The 12,765-nt window shown below is 45.6% G+C and overlaps 1 long non-coding RNA gene across 1 annotated transcript in view; it reads left to right on the forward strand.

The window, feature by feature from the left end:
• Positions 1-3: 3 nt before the first annotated feature.
• The window catches only part of LOC115248882 (uncharacterized), a 31,540-nt gene continuing 18,778 nt past the window's right edge, over positions 4-12,765 (forward strand). Inside the window, exons 1-2 of the long non-coding RNA XR_003887604.1 lie at positions 4-76; positions 8,576-8,723. This is a non-coding gene — a long non-coding RNA (uncharacterized lncRNA). The remainder of the gene's footprint in view (positions 77-8,575; positions 8,724-12,765) is intronic.

Here is a 12,765-nt window from a genome sequence, read left to right on the forward strand (position 1 = left end):
CACTGCGCATAAACATAAAGAGCACGTGGTGTAGGGCTCGCGAGCTGTACTCTCCGTGTTGGAAGCAACCGTGTTGGTAGGTTTAAATAAAAGAACACTAATGACGCAGTTTTAAAATGTCGACAATGTCGACAATGTCCATATCTGTCGACAATGTCCATATCTGTGAAAACTCCACATTTTATGAAGCATTCACCTATTAAGGTGTTTATATTCTATAAGTTGATCAGACCGGTAGAAAAGATATTGAGCTTTAGTTGTAAATTAAATATGTTTACAAAAAAACACTACTTTCTGGTCAAATATCAGCAGCATCTCTGCTAAATACCAGCCTCCACATGACTTTCAGTCCCATCAATAGATAAGCTCTGCTCTCTTTGTCAGATATAGATTGGCGTCTCATTTACCCAAATGCTGCTGTATCATGCCATGATTTTGTCTTTCATTATCAAAGTTCACCACTGACAGTTGTCCTAATGTCATCTTATGACTGCAGCAACATCAGTTTTTTGCAGCAACACATCCTGAACTAAACACTGTCAAGCTGTTTTCAAAATTCCTGTCCAATCAAATTGTCCTTATTGATTGAACTGTGGAGGTTTTTGTCCTATTCTAATGCTAATATAACCTATTCAACATCCCTCTATGAGACTATGCTGTAAAATAAATCCCCCTTTTTTGCCTCCTCCATGTGTAATTGATATTTTGGCGAGGCCTCTTTATTTGTTGTCTTTGGAGAGCGAAAAATGGCACTTTTGAAGTGATGAGACGCGCAAGTTTCCACTGACCAACCCTGAAATGTGATTGTATTGTGCATATGATGGTGCCCCATATAGCCAACGATCAGAATCATTGTTTATTATGCTAATGTCATACTGTGCACAGTCTCCACTAGGCAGAAAACAGGAACGTGCACTAGTGCCACGAGTCACAATGCAATGTGTTGATTAACACAACCAATTCTGGCTTTAATACATATTGGTGTGTATGATCTGAGTTACATTGAATGTAGTAAAACCACATGGCTCATGCATTATTTTCCTACTTAATGTTGTTTCCCTCCTGAAATTCTTCAAAAATGTGCAGTATCTATTAGTCTTTACATAGCTAAAATGTAAATAAGCCAACAACTTTATTTTTTGACAATGGATTTGGTATATTTTAAAACTAAAAGTGCTCTGTGTGATTCAAATACGCAAATGGCCCCACTGAAAATGCTGTTTCTCTTATTTGTAGTTTCATCTATTGGTTGGGTTGATGGCTCTGCCTGCTGCTTTTCTGAAGACATACAATGTGTATGGCCATTGATATGCCCTAACAGAGGTCAGGATTAGCATGAGAATTAACAGCTAGTAAATTAAATTGATATTCAGTGCACATCTCTGTTGAATCTGTCAGACCTTTGTTCCCCTGCCCCGCAGAACCCATGTTCAGCCCCTAGCTAGTCAGAAACATCTGTGCAGTTAATAATTTGATAAACAGCTTACACAAATGCTAAATTATCTCCTCCGCCCCCTCCCATTTTCCCCTTCTCCCCTCGCGAACCTTGGAACAGTTGGCTCCCCTCTCTGCGGTGTTGGCTTTATGTGTCTTTTGTGGCTGTTCCTCCACTGCTCTGCTTTTCCTGGGCCAGAGTAGCGTGTGAGGTTAATGTTCCTCTAAAGAAACAAATAGCCCTGCTAACTACACAATATTCCTGGTTGATGATTCATTTGATAATCACTTTATTATATTTGTTTATTGTGCCCAGCGAATGCAAAAATATTGGCGATCAGTGACATAAATTCACACAGTTTAACATTACGCTGGCATTATCCTCTATTCCTTGCATATTTTTAGCCCTTTACCGAGGTGAAAATTCTAAATTACCCATCTGACATCCTTCTTCCTCCCGCATCAGAGTGCAAAAGCTTTCAAGTTTTATGTGCTAATTCAATGGTCACTTGTTTCTATAATTAGCTGATACCACTAATAAAGTGATTTGACCTGGCTTTTAAAAATGTTTTCCAAAAGTAGCCACTCGTGGTTGGCAGCAATATCCTTTACAAAGTTAGATTACAATATTCCATTTACTCACATTAAGATATGAATAGCATCTGTTAAAAAGGGACTAATTATGTTTTAAATCCACTGCAGAATATCACTGGATTATAGATTTCTGAACACTGTTTACTTCATTCTGCATCTTTTTTTTTTGCTTAGACTACAGCAATTAGTTAAGTGCTATCAAGTGGATAAAAAGCTGTAACACGTTTGCTTTGTACCTCCTCCGTGAAAATGTACAATAGACGGTGAAGAAATACTTCCCAATGTTGTTTTGCCTCCAGGTTTGTGATTCTGTAAATGAAGATAAAAGTCAACCCTATATGAGCTGTAACAGGCTACATGAAAACACATCACGTGTGTGTGTTTTCATTTATTTATTTTCTGTGTGTGTGTGTGTGTGTGTGTGCGTGTGTGTGTGTGTGGTGTGTTCCCTAATGACGCTGCACTTGTTGGGATGTGAATGAGCAATCTTGACTGCCGTCAGAGCACAAAGCTTTAGTGTGGTTCTGAACAAAGATGCTGGGGTCTAATGACACTCGCATCCCATGTGATCTAGCAGTTTGCAGAGTGGATTTGTTCTCTGTCTCTATTCCTTATAATTATTTTCGTTGGGCACCTTTTTCTCACCTTTTCTCGACTCTTGGTTGACTTGACCTTAGAGCATAAATGCGCTGTGAGAACCAGGAAAGAGCGGCTCACCTCTATTTCCTCTGATGAGTAGATTCACCTTTGACCCAGGTCTATGAGAAATAGGTACGGTAATAATATAAAAGTGAACCCACTGGTATGCAGGTGTCTCGGCAACGACGTGGCCAACGCAGCGGAAGATTGCCTTCAATATTACACCTATGTAACTTGTATGTTATAACATAATTGCAGCCACAGAAAGAAAGGAATAGAAGTGCAGCAGTAGTTCAAGGTGTGATACAGATTTAAATCACGTTAGCTGCTAGAGCTGCGCATTTCTGCCTGAGGAGCTACTGGATGTTGACCGAGAATAAACATCTCAATATAAGAGCTTCTCTTTCTGCACCCTTGGAGCCAATCGAGCCCTGGGCGCCCCCGTTTGACCCCAGCTTCTCCAGCCGCGGCCAAGAGTTTGTATGACACGTCCACATTATATGTTTGCGCGAGCAGCATCCTCTCCAGTGTCTTTTGAGGGTGGCGTCTGGTTGACACCGCTGCCGCATGTCACGGCGGGTCGCAGGTTTTGGCCTCCAGCTCGAATTATCTTTCAATTTGAGGAGAAATGGGGAATGGCAGAGGCCAGGATCAGCGTGGGCCCAGGCCTTCTTTGCAGTATTAAGCCATCATGGTCTAGTAAAGTGAGCTGGTATAATGAACCCCGTCCCTGCCGACGCGGCGCCAATATCCCCCAAGACGCGGCGTGCATATTGATTGCAGATTGCGAGCGAGTGTTTGCGCATGTATGTAGCGTATGTGCACATGATCGCGCCAGCTCACCTTGTTCCTGTGAGGAGCAAGGGAATCGTGTTACTCTCTGACTGATTAGAAAGCTCATGCATAGGAAATCACGACAGAGACACGGCTCCCCATCTGCCTGCAGTGCAGGTGAAAACAATTTACACATCGGCAGGCTAATGGATACATTCATCGGTAGCACGGAAAGAGAGGGATGGGGGGGAGCAAAACATAGAGAGGGAAGGAGAGGGCTTATAATGGCCCCAGACCAATGCAGGCCAGTGACCCTTCTCATGCGGACAAGCCAGATAGCAGCGTATCAGATAACACATAATCGCTGGGGTCAGTGACTAACGAACGTGGTCGCAGCCTGCCAGCATGGGTTTTTGCCCGCGCTAAAGACACTTGTAAACAATTCCACTGGGTGAAACGTGGCAATAATATGTTGATTCTGCAGGTAATGAGGTTCTCCCTGAATCAATACCCCCAGCTAACCCTTCTCCCTGGTGGGCCAGTGAAGAGCAGCGAGTCAGGCTGGTGAGTGTGCACCTCTGCCGATGACCTTTCCATGGCAGTAAGGACATGAGGCAGTCTGAAGAGGACTATTCTCCTATTGCACAAGGCGCTGAGTGTCAGAACTTTCATTCGCAGCAAGCAAATGAACAGGCAGGCGCTGCATGCTAATGAGTGGCAGGCTATTTTCCACCTTTTTTATCTGCACATTATGCTCTTGACTTTGGAGAAGGTGGGAATTAGGTTGGACCTCAGTGTCAGGCTGCCTGATGGCTCCGCTCAGGAAAAACTGGTAATTGAAGCCGATGGCTGCCGCGGAGGAGGTCTGAATTTGGAAATAAACAGTTTCAAGCACTGCACGTCATTTCTAGAGAGATGACAGGGGGAATGGAAATGAGCTGTCTGGATCTAATGTGCTTCCACAGGAGGGGTGGAAGGGGGGAGGCGTCTTTCAGATAACAATTCCACTCATTAGGACCTCAGTGCCACAGCAGTAATGAGAGACCTAAAGTTGCTCCATTCAGAGAGGACAATTAGAAAACATTGGCACCTTGACCAAGCAGGTAAACAAGGAGGCATGGCTGCTAATTATACACATGCTCTGGTTTGGTTGGTTTGTCTTGCAAAGAACTGAATTACAGGTGGAAGAGGCAACTCATCACTTTTTACAGCAATTTTGGCTGATCATTTGGCCATTTCCCAGTGTCTCCCCCCTCGGCTGCGGGCTGTGCAGCGCTCCCCATGGCTCGCTTTAGCCCCACTCCCTTGCCCTATTTAAATTTCCTCGGGATTACCAGTAACAATATGTCACCCCAACAGCTGGAGTTCCTGCACAGCCCTCTTAAAAGAACCCTTCCCTTTGTAACTCAAACAAATTACAAGAAAAAGTATCTCATGGATTGTTTTTTTCTGCATCATTCAGTCTGATTTTCAGCACGTGACCTTCTCAGTGGAATTCAAGCAGTCCGTGTTAATAATGTTGCTGGGATCATTTCAAATGATAAGAGTAGTTAATCCCTGATGGTTTTTAATGCAGCGCATTTATTAAAGAAAAAAATAGAAACCAACAAAAGCCAAACAACCAAAAATACAATCTTCCATGCACGCAGTCACACAACCTTGATGTAGTGGGTGCAACCACGGGGGTTTCTTAGGCTCTGATAGCCTTCATGCTCATGAATAAAACAAGAGGTTTAGGGGCTTCCTGTGCAGCTAATTCACAGAGCATCGCCGAGCTTCCAATCTGTTTTTATGGTACTTGGGCGGAACAATTTTTCTTCTCCCCGCTTTAGGGCTGCATACAGCCTGAGAGCGGATTCTCGGTAGTTTGTACAGGGATGGTAATTTACCATAATCAGTCATTGTGCACTAGTGAGTTCAGCACGAGCTGCGCTACACGGCACTTTGTGGTATTTGTTCAATTTTATGCAAATAAACAAAGTAGCACAACTTCAAATTTGCCCTCTATTTCTCCCATGAAACCGTCTGTTGGCACCAGCGCAGCTTTATTCAGGCAGTTGGCCCTGGGTAATTTGCTGACCTCTACTGTTCTTTTATATGCGTCCTGACACTTCCGATGGGCTACAAATATAATAAACACTTACAAAAACTAGGATTATGATCAACAGCTCTATGTTTTAAGCCAAGATGCTGCTAAAATGCCAAGCGGCCATCACTCACTACAATTAGTGATGAAAAAATGCGGTTCCCTTCCGCGTGAGTCCTGTTTGCAGACTCATTACCAGACCCTGCTGGTTTCTCCAGCACTGAGAGGAAGTTAAACAAAGTGCCACTCACACACAGCCCCTCTGTGGTGACAACAGGCTCTAGACCAATCACCAAATGCTGAGAAGTGAAGGGCCTGTGAAAACAAACCACTACGCGGCACCCTTCACTCTTTCTTCTGTTCCACCACATCCTGTCACGTTCCGAGCCAATCACCGGAACCTTGAGCTAAGTTAAGAACCGAGAAAACAAACCACCGGGCAGTAAAGCTCCAAACCTCTCCATCCTAATTGTCCATGTCACCTTGCAGTATCACGCCACAGTAACCGCCCGGCCTTATATCGGAGGGAAATTATCGTTCAAGAATAAATGAACACATCGGAATCTGATTCATGCTGAATTCTCTATGCAAAAGTCAAAATTCAAAACATAGACGCATTAAGGCAGGTCAACGGTGCATGTTGACACACACACACACACACACAGACACACACAAAGAGGCAAAAGGGACCTAATTAAATCCAGATAGTGACTAGTGTACAGTAGGACTGGGCCCCAAGCTGCCGCAGCGAACAGTTCATCTCGGCCAATTAGGTGTTGCATCAAAGCCGGAGCAGCCTTAAAGCTGTGGGTTCACAGGCAGCATTGGTGTGTATGTGGTCAGCAATCAGCAGCGTCCCCTGCTGGGATCTGCCGCCATTGAAGACATAGAGAGGGTCACCTGACAGCTAGTGGAGCAGAGCCCTGCCTGCCCGCTGTGTGATCTCCTCCTAATGTGCATGTGACCGAAACCGCAGGCCTCTGGGATGGCAGGAACGGCACCTTTTTCTTTTTTTTTTTAAAGGTTTAAATCCGAACCCCCCACCAAGTCATCTAGTTATTGGTGCTTGTTCTGCTAGAATATGTGTGCACTTGATCCTCACAGTTCCCGAGGCCACCAAAACTAAATGTTTTAAAAAGAAACTGCTTTGGCAAAAGTAATCATTCAAAACTGTAGATTACCAGCTGGTTTGCTCATTGCTTTGCGTTCTGTTTCCAGCAAGACGGCCATTGAATTCCTTCCTGGCAGGAAGCTCCAGATTCGCTTTTCATATCCACTTTTTCCTTAATTGTGTGTTTAAGTCGTCCATTGGTTTTTGCCGAGCTGAGTGTGCCGACCAAGGATTACTGTATTGATTATTGTTGTCAAAAAAAGGCTAGCGGTCCGATCTAATGCAGCCATGAGGGATCCTGCGACAACCCAAGGCTGAGTGAGGCAGAAGTGAGCTCGGGATGGGTTTCCCAGGATTAGGACAGGGTCAGGGCTGGAGTGCCGCCACTCTCCCTCTCAGCAGCCAAGCTCCAGCTCCCTCATTATACCTGAGGAGTCAAAACCATATGCATGGTGCTCCGGGGGCCTCTGGGGCCGGCCCACTGCCTGCAACATACGGGCAGGGACATGAAACACTGCCAAGCGATGCATAGATATTTCTCCATCAGCCACTATGAGTCCACGTTGAGATAAGAATGCTGTGAATTGGCGATCGGTGTTTAAACTTGAGAGCACTTGTGAACACGCCCGGTCTTTTGACTCTGCCTCTCCTACATTTCTCTGAATCTGCGTATTGTTGGTCGCCGATTGTGTCTCGGTGTGGACCTCGCCTTCACAGGACATAAAGGCATCCATTAACCAGTCCCATCAATGGGCCTGGTTAATTCATGTATATTTATTTATATATTTCTTCCCTTTCTTCTGCAAAACATAATTAGTGATTACGCAATGTTTAGCCCTGACACGTTGATTGCTGTCCGGCTTTTGAAAGGCTGCAGTTCTTAGTGAATTAGAGGACGATTAGTGCGTGGCAAATCTCCTTCATTCTAAATAAGTTAATTAACAGTGTGTGCATTGGGTGCTGTAGTTAAAAGCACCAGTAACCTCATACGGGCTTCAAATGCAGCCACACTCTGGCTTCTATTTAATTAAATGCCATACAGTAGCCATTTCAGGTCTAATGGAACTTATATTATATGTAAGAGATCTGGTGAGGAGTCACTTATCCATCCATTATGGCTGCAGCTTCAGTCCTGCTGCACTTTTCCTCAACCTCATGTAAATGAGACATTAAGCTATAGCAGCTATGCGTCTAATCCACATTCTGTGTTTTCCTTTTTGCACCAGTCTAATGATTTAAACATCAAATGAGAGTCGTGATAATATTACAACTTTTTGTTGAATTCACAGCATGTAAATCCATGAGCTATCCAGGACCACTGGGTCTTCAGAACCACAGAGCACAGAGCCCCCTAGTTTTAGAACTGCACAACAAATAGGCTATCCCTTCATCTGTCTGTCTGTCCGTCCAACTCCTCGGAGAGGTCGACACTCTAATGGGCCCAGTTGTCCCGGATTGAGGCTGTTGCTTTCGCTGGTTGTTATTTTATGTAGTATTTTAACTTTTGCTCATTTTCGAACATTTCCCATCCTCGTTGCATTGTGGGAAGGTGCAGCAGGGACGAGGCGTCGGCTCTCATATCTTGTTTAAGGGTGCCCCCATCTGGCCAACAGCTCCACTGATGCCTGTGCGGCTGCTCCTCTGGTTCGTCCTTTCCTCCACCGCCTCTCCTCTCTGCTCATTTCTCTTATTCGGGCCACCCAGATTTTTTATTTTTTAATTAAATATACAAATTCATGCTGCTTCATCATTCTGTGCAATGATAATCTGATGTGTTTTGTAATAATGGGAAATAAGGACAAACCCTCCGAAACACCGATGTTGTAAAAGATGATTTATTTGTTTGGGATTTGTTGGGTTTTTTTGGGTTTTTTTTTTGTCTTTGCAGCGGCTAATGTCTCAGTGTTTTCCTTCCCCACCCTGGGGGCTCTCTGCAGACACCCCCACTCAGGTGAAGTCCTGCTCTCCTGGCTGAAATGAGGTTGGTGTGCGCTGGTGTAATTTGCAGCTTTGCCGGAGGATCCCATTTTCTTGTGCGTGGTCACCGGGTGCAGGTTGCTGTTCATCAGCATGAAAGTCTACGAGGTGAGAAAAATTGTAATGATGGACACCGAGCGGCAAGGAATCAGCCGCACGGTAAGCCCCCTCCCTTAATTGCTTAGCAACAGTGTTCCAGGGTCTCTCATTTGAGATCAAGAGTTTAGTGGACTGGAGACTCTGCTTTGGAGAAATAGAGCTTGTGCCATTTGATAAGGCGACGGAGAAATGGGCTCTATCTTCTACTTCCTTTGTGCCCACCCTCCCATTCCTCCACCCCCTCTTCGTTCTCTCTCTCTCTTTCTCTCTCTCTCTCACTATCCTTCCTTCCCGCTCTGTGTATCTCTCCCACTGACCGCCCCCCCACCCCCCGCCACCCACCCAAGCCTTCCCTACCGGGATGATTATGTTACTTTCAACTGCATGATGTATTCAGTTCACTAGATTATTTTCTGTCATCTCAGTTAATTGAATTCTGTCCATCACATATAGATGTTTTCACATTTGCATAAAGGTTAGAGTGGTGAAGAGTGTCAAACTTCAATTTAGACAATGTCACTCAAATAAATATACTGCACTCTCCCCCTCACTCCCTCCCCCCCCCCCCCCTTCCCTCCCAGCTCTCCAAAGGTGGCCATTTATGGATTCTGGTATGAATTTTAATAGATCTGCATTTGTGGGCGTCTCATATACATGTAAATATGAACATGAAAATGACCGGATGGCTTTCTCAAAACGTGCGCACGCGCCCCGTACGCGTGTTCGGCCGTCTGTACGGGCACTCTCGTGGCAGATTTGAAACACAGACGGTTTGTGGGCATCAGTCTTCCTTGCAGAGGCTCTCAGGCAGCACTTCCTCCTACTCCCTACTTGTCGTCGAGTGGCTCTAACAGGCAGCCTACTGTCATGTGGAAATGCAGGACCAGAGCCGGCCGGCGCAAAGCCCTACCTTTGCACACGAAGTCACGCATAAACATGCACACATTTTTTTTTTCACGCCGATATTTTAGTCCTCTTCACTGTTAAATAAGAGGGACATGAAGAATGAGCTCAAACGGGCAAGGACACGTGTCAAGGCAGGGGCCAAGAGCCACGCAACCCTCAGTCAGACACCAAATTCACACCAGCGTCCAAGAATATCCAATTATCTCTGGCTGCCTTTCCTCCAAATTGATTTCGGCGTCTTCAGAGGCCATTTTGATATTAGCTTCTTTCAAATAAACATCTATTAGGTTTATGTAGCGCATTGGCGTGTGGCAACAGAAAACATCCAGCCGGAGCGGGAGTCTACGTCTGTGTCAGTTAGTCAATAAATAGAAGTGCGAAGATGACGGACAGATTAGAGTGCTTATCTCTTTTCATCAATTCTGAATGCCGGCTGAATTGAAGGTCAATATCCGCGGTTTCTCCAAGCCGAGCAGGTGTCTGGAGAATATGGATTGGCTAGTGCTCGCGGCGCTTCTGTCGGTCTTTGTGGGCAGGCCAGGGCCAATTTCAAATGTGTCACAGCTGCATTTGAGCCAACAGCTACCTGGACAAAAACATTATACATTATACAGCGTACCTCTTTAACACCCCCCTTCCTCCACTGCTGCTTTTTCCCCCTCCTTCATTCTTTCTTCCCTCGCCGGTGACTTTTTTTGTGAGTCCAGATATGTCACATTGTGGGCTTTGTTAGCGCTTGTCACGCAGCGCGAGCTATCTGTGGAGCCTTAGCAAGATGTCTGCAGAGAGACAAGCAAAGGTGGCGTATTATTTATGATAAAGACAATTGTGTCCCGCTATTGACCGAGCGGATGCAGACGGAGGAGTGGCTATGGAGGGAGGTTTTTCTGGGTTTTTCTTCCTTTTTTTCATGGTGCAACTGCATTTAAGAAAAAAAACACGTCCAAATAAAGATAGGAGAGGACAGAAGGTGAAAATATTTCTTTTTTTTCTCCTGTGGGCCATCTGTTTACAGCAATTTTCAAGGTTGCTTATTATTGATTAGATCTCTGTTATGCCACTGTGGGAAACACTGGAGATAAAGAACCATTATGACTTAGGCAATGTGCAACGCTATCTTCCCTTTTTCACCAATGCAATGGAGAGTTGCACTGCGGAGGTTTCCTTATTGGACGCGGGCAATGAAAACCTGAGAGGCCATGAACGGGGCAGATGGTGCTCTGCCCTTTCTTCCAGCTTCCAATGTTTGCATTGGAGCTTAGCTCTGAAAATCACACAAAGAAAACAGCAGATAAAACCGCGCCGCTCACTCACACACACACACACACACACACACACAGGCGCACACAAACGCACGCACAAACACGTGTGAGTCTGCAGGATGTGCACGTTTGTGTGTCTGTTTAGGGATTGTTATAAGGCTGTGGAGGTGGTGCTTGTGCATTGAAGGGTCCTGTCCAGTGTGTCAGAGGGCCCTTTCGGCTACTCTCTTCTCAGACAAAGCTTCGGTGAAGGGGCTCACTCCAACAGGACATGGCTGCTGAGGGAGGGTTGTGGGGGGGCAGAAGCAGCAGCAGCAGCAGCAGCTCTCCAGCTGCCTTGCCTCGCCTGCAGAAAGAGGCTATCTGAACCACCTAGTCGGCTCCTCGGGCTGGTCGATTCCCTCCACCGCCACCCAGGGGGAAGGCCATATTTGACCTTATCTCAACATGTGCACAGCTGACGTGCAACACACACCAATTCCCGCGAAGCCCAGAAAGCCCTCGGACGCCAGGTGTGGTGAAATCGCAAATAAAAAAAAGGAAAATTGTCCAACGTGTAATTCGGCAAATTTTTCCCCCCTTTAAATCCTTACATTTCTTTGCTCTTGAAATTAAAGCGCACGGGAAAATACTTGCACGCCACCGAACAAAGACAAAGTGCCTGCTGAGCACGACGAGCAAGTGAATGGCAGGCTTAATTTGGGCGCACATCTGTAATGTTATTGTGGGCATTTTTATTCACGCAGGCAAAGTTGTGAGCTCACCCTTGGCTTTTATTTACATGCTCGTCTTTCGTCTGCTCAACGGGAGAGCCTAGCTAGCTGTAGATAGGTCTTTTCAGATACTTACAAAAGACGTTTCAGCGGCTTTTTGTTGCCGTAACTACCTCTTTCTTCCTCACATTTCAAATATCTTTGGTTCAAACCTGTTGGCCTTGATGAACAAGGTCTATGGAATCAATCAGCTGCTTCTTTTAGAAGATCTTAACATGGTTTAATGTTGGCCTTGCCACATTGTCCTTTCGAGATATAAACCTCATCCAACTTGCGCCTAAAATCCAAGTTTCTTTTCTGAGGAGTCTTTGTGCAGAGAGGGTTTCAGAGAGGCCTCAGTTAATGTGTGTGTGTGTGTGTGTTTGTATGTGTGTTTGGGGGGGCAAACGACCGGAGACAAGCAAGGCTCTTTAATAATGAATGACGGCATACCTCGAGACGTTTTTATCAGTCATTTATTCACCCCAGTCAAAGAAAAAAATTTATATCAGTCAACTTTAAATTAGATTCAACCTCCCTCAAGGTTCACGTGCCGAGTGCGCGAATGAGCGCACGAGCAAGCCGTTCGACAAAACAGCCCAAAGATGCGTTGGGTATTTGTTCTGTTCGGTCAGATGACAAATCCCGTCTGTCTTTCTTGTTTTGCTTTGTCACGAGCGACGTCGTCAGGGAAGCAGACAGATATTCACGGTGCACATATGTGTGACGCACCGCCGGTGCACGCACCCTCTCCCAGCTTCAGTAAAACAGCAACATCTGCCTCCTGTTTTTATAGCCCGCAGCATATGCCGCTTCTTTAGCGACAAAGCTGGCAATGGCTCTCATGCTGTTCTTGTCTCCTAGTCCAAACATACATCTTTGGATACCTGTCAGCCTTTATTATTCCCTCCTCTGTCGCCGCAGATAAGGGAAGTTAAAGTTTAATGAAATGCAGCCTGGCTACAGAGGCCTGCCTTTTATAATTTGTCACAGGCATGGCGCTGGGAGCCCTCTGCTATGTAAACACGGAGACGGTGGCCACAGCCATTACTTCTAAATGACGGAGCGGTGGCAGAAATGTCACTCCGCGCCCGTCATTTTCCCGTTGTTGCCCCGGGCGCCGCCATGAAC

Source organism: Takifugu rubripes, chromosome 2 (assembly GCF_901000725.2).
Source record: "Takifugu rubripes chromosome 2, fTakRub1.2, whole genome shotgun sequence".
Taxonomy (NCBI): Eukaryota; Metazoa; Chordata; class Actinopteri; order Tetraodontiformes; family Tetraodontidae; genus Takifugu; species Takifugu rubripes.